The 4,266-nt window shown below is 57.7% G+C and overlaps 1 non-coding gene across 1 annotated transcript; it reads left to right on the top strand.

Moving 5' to 3' along the window:
* Window positions 1-1,429: 1,429 nt before the first annotated feature.
* LOC142795212 (small subunit ribosomal RNA) lies at window positions 1,430-3,244 on the top strand. The gene has a single exon (XR_012892856.1). It is a non-coding gene; the product is annotated as a small subunit ribosomal RNA (ribosomal RNA).
* The last annotated feature ends 1,022 nt before the right edge of the window (window positions 3,245-4,266 follow it).

Genomic DNA, 4,266 nt, shown 5'->3' with positions numbered 1-4,266 from the left:
CGTCGCACGAGTACGGCAAACCTCGTCTGCCGGGGCGGGGTTTGCGACGCCGACGCAAAAGTGGGAACCGCCGCTCGGATGTTCGCCGTTTTTGGCAGAGTGAGTGCTGGCACTCCGGCGAAGCGAAAGAGCGTGAATGCGCCCACGAAAGTAGCGTATTTGGACGTGCTTGACGGCGACCGCCGCAGGAGTACGAAAAACCACGTCAGCCGGGGCGAGCGACCCACGGCGGTCTGGGTGCTTATCGCTGCTATTATAGGGGCACCCCGGCAGACGCAGAAAGAAAAAAAAAAATGGGGACATGGCGTGCGTCACCGTGCGGCTTCGCAGCGTTGCCGAAGTCGCCGAGCCCTTCGACTGAGCCGAACGGCGGACAGGGAACGTTGGTCGGCCGTTCTAACCTGTCGGTGCCACGCCGAGACGTCGTTAAGGAAAACCGCGTCGTGGGCCTCTACGACGCCGTCGAGTCGTTGTACGTTTGGTGTCCAGCGTGTCGGCGGCGAGTAGCGGACACGTCGTTCACGACTTCGGTCTTTCGCAGTCGACGCGAACTTGCGGAGAGTCGTGGTGCCTCACGTTTTCGGCAGAAACCGCGGCGGAATTTTCCCGTGCGTGCGCGCACGACCTCGGTGCTGTGCCGTCAGCGTAGTGTTGCACAAACTCGTGGCCTACCCAAGGTGCGGTACGTTTGCGGCCGTATCCTCGGTGGGAATTTCGTGAGTAGGGTCGCAAATTCTACGACCTCGGCGGGTTTGAGAGCGACGTAGACTTGTGGCACGCTCAACATGCCACACGTTTCGGGGCACACCCGCGGTGAAATTTTCTCGAGTACGCTCGTATTAGGGCCCAAGGAGGTCTGGGTACTTATCGCTGCTATTATGTGGGGGTTCTCGTGAGCGGCGTACGCGAAAGCGACCGGGTGTCTGATATGCGGCGGGCTTCGGCCTCGTCAAGCGTGTCCTCGGGTCTGCTCCAGGGGAATCCACGGCAGTCGTCTGCAGCCTCATCCGCTTGATGCGTTAGGGGCTGGTTGTCGGACGGTGCCGTTTTACCACGATATCGAGGTGTGTTCCGTGTCGTCCTCGGGCGATTCAGATGCGAAAGCGCCGAAGACGCGGGCGTGACCCGTCGTCTGGCGGCTTTGCAGTCTCGGCTCCGTTGCTAGTTCCGGCCGGTCCACCGACAGTGCAGCGGGCTTGGGCAACCCGCACGGCGCGACCGAGTCGATGCAACGAAAAAGAGCGAGCATGAACGTGCTTCTTGCCGCACGGCTCCCACTCGTCTTTCGGGAAGGTTGTGCCGTAGCGAGCTCGAACGCCGTCATCTCGGAGTGCAAAATAAGCGTGTTGGGGCGCCTGAAGGTGGCCTCCGCCGCACACAGACTGCGTCCGGCCCGCCGAGGGCGAGGACGGACGCGCAGTCGAACGATTACCTGGTTGATCCTGCCAGTAATCTTATGCTTGTCTCAAAGATTAAGCCATGCATGTCTAAGTACATGCCGAAATAAGGCGAAACCGCGAATGGCTCATTAAATCAGTTATGGTTCCTTAGATCGTTTCTTCCTACTTGGATAACTGTGGCAATTCTAGAGCTAATACATGCAGTGAGCCTGGAGCCCTTTGGGTAACGGGTGCTTTTATTAGACCAAGATCGATCGGGTTTCGGCCCGTATTGTGTGGTGACTCTGGATAACTTTGTGCTGATCGCATGGCCACGAGCCGGCGACGTTTCTTTCAAGTGTCTGCCTTATCAACTTTCGATGGTAGGTTACTTGCTTACCATGGTTGTTACGGGTAACGGAGAATCAGGGTTCGATTCCGGAGAGGGAGCCTGAGAAACGGCTACCACATCCAAGGAAGGCAGCAGGCGCGCAAATTACCCACTCCCGGCACGGGGAGGTAGTGACGAAAAATAACAATACGGGACTCTTTTGAGGCCCCGTAATTGAAATGAGTACACTCTAAATCCTTTAACGAGGATCAATTGGAGGGCAAGTCTGGTGCCAGCAGCCGCGGTAATTCCAGCTCCAATAGCGTATACTAAAGCTGCTGCGGTTAAAAAGCTCGTAGTTGGATCTCAGTTCCAGACGAGTAGTGCATCTACCCGATGCGACGGCTCGGACTGAACATCATGCCGGTTCTTTCTTGGTGCACTTCATTGTGTGCCTCGAGATGGCCGGTGCTTTTACTTTGAAAAAATTAGAGTGCTCAACGCAGGCGAGTCGCCTGAATAAACTTGCATGGAATAATAGAACAAGACCTCGTTTCTGTTCTGTTGGTTTTTGGAATACGAGGTAATGATTAAGAGGGACGGACGGGGGCATTCGTATTGCGGCGCTAGAGGTGAAATTCTTGGACCGTCGCAAGACGAACTACTGCGAAAGCATTTGCCAAGAATGTTTTCATTGATCAAGAACGAAAGTCAGAGGTTCGAAGGCGATCAGATACCGCCCTAGTTCTGACCATAAACGATGCCAACCAGCGATCCGCCTGAGTTACTCAAATGACTCGGCGGGCAGCTTCCGGGAAACCAAAGTATTTGGGTTCCGGGGGAAGTATGGTTGCAAAGCTGAAACTTAAAGGAATTGACGGAAGGGCACCACCAGGAGTGGAGCCTGCGGCTTAATTTGACTCAACACGGGAAAACTTACCCGGCCCGGACACTGGGAGGATTGACAGATTGAGAGCTCTTTCTTGATTCGGTGGATGGTGGTGCATGGCCGTTCTTAGTTGGTGGAGCGATTTGTCTGGTTAATTCCGATAACGAACGAGACTCTAGCCTATTAAATAGGTGCGGGGTTCCCAGCACCTTACAACCTTCTTAGAGGGACAAGCGGCTCCTAGCCGCACGAAACAGAGCAATAACAGGTCTGTGATGCCCTTAGATGTCCGGGGCCGCACGCGCGCTACACTGAAGGAAGCAGCGTGTCTTTATCCCTGTCTGAAAAGACTGGGTAACCCGTGGAACTTCTTTCGTGATTGGGATAGGGGCTTGCAATTGTTCCCCTTGAACGAGGAATTCCCAGTAAGCGCGAGTCATAAGCTCGCGTTGATTACGTCCCTGCCCTTTGTACACACCGCCCGTCGCTACTACCGATTGAATGATTTAGTGAGGTCTTCGGACCGATGTCCGGCGCGGCCTTTCGGTTGCGCCGGTCTGTTGGAAAGATGACCAAACTTGATCATTTAGAGGAAGTAAAAGTCGTAACAAGGTTTCCGTAGGTGAACCTGCGGAAGGATCATTAACGGATTGTGAAGGGTGAGCGCCTCAGCTGCGTCTGCGCCCGACACTTTCTGCCGCTGACCCCGTTTGGACGCGGGGTCGGCTTTTCCCCACGGGGCTGCCTGAATGTGGAGCGGCACCCCGTGACAAATTGTTGCGCCCAGCGGACGCCAACACCGCGACCTTGGACGGTCGGCCAGGTGGCGGACGCGGGTACAAACGGCGCAACGCACTCATAGGTCGGCTTTCGACCCGCCACTGCACCGTGGCTCGAAGCGCTCGAAATGCGCGACCCGACCGCTGCGGGACCGCCTAGTACTGTAAACAGGAGCGGCGGAGCGCGAACGGCGAGTCGTGGTTACGTCGGTAGAAGGCGAGGCTGCGCGTTCCCGAAACGCCAGCCGAGTGCCCTCCCGACCGTTCGAGCGTGCAAGAACGAGACCCGACAATCGCGCGGCGACTGCCAAGTACGAGAGGAACGGCACAAGCGTCGGCGGTCGGTCAAGGAACTGGCGATGTGACGGGTCCGCTGTGCACCAGTGCATACCGTCCCGCCGTCCGCGGCAAGCGCCTCCGCGTCCTCGGGTGACGGAGGCTGCCGGTCGGTTCTTGCAGGCGAGGGATCTCGCTGGCACCGGTTCGCGTTGACGCGCGGCCGGTCATGGCACGGCGATGCGACGGCCGAGGTGCGCAGTACTCGATGGAGGAACCGCACGCTCCGATGACCGTCCCGCCCTCCGCGGCGTATGCGTACCGACCGTAATGGTTGCAGCAGCGCCGGCCGGCTTTTGAATTCGCCACACGAAACACGGTGCGAGATCGCGGTTAGGGGAGCGTCGACGTTGCCAGGCGTTTTGCTTGCTGCCGAGGGAAAGGCGGCACGGCCACGTCGCGCTCGTCGCGATTAGCGGGTCTGCGCGCTTTGGGAAGGTGCCGCAACGACTTGCCGAAAGAGGAAGCACGGAAGAACGAGGGACTTGGACGTCCCGACAATTGAACGCACTTGCGGCCAGGCCCTTGCTGGCTTCGTTCTTCCGCCTCGAG

The sequence above is a fragment of the Rhipicephalus microplus genome, unplaced genomic scaffold (genome assembly GCF_043290135.1).
Source record: "Rhipicephalus microplus isolate Deutch F79 unplaced genomic scaffold, USDA_Rmic scaffold_583, whole genome shotgun sequence".
Taxonomy (NCBI): domain Eukaryota; kingdom Metazoa; phylum Arthropoda; class Arachnida; order Ixodida; family Ixodidae; genus Rhipicephalus; species Rhipicephalus microplus.
The sequence above is the reverse complement of the archived record's forward strand: the minus strand, read 5'-3'. Positions and strand labels throughout refer to the sequence as shown.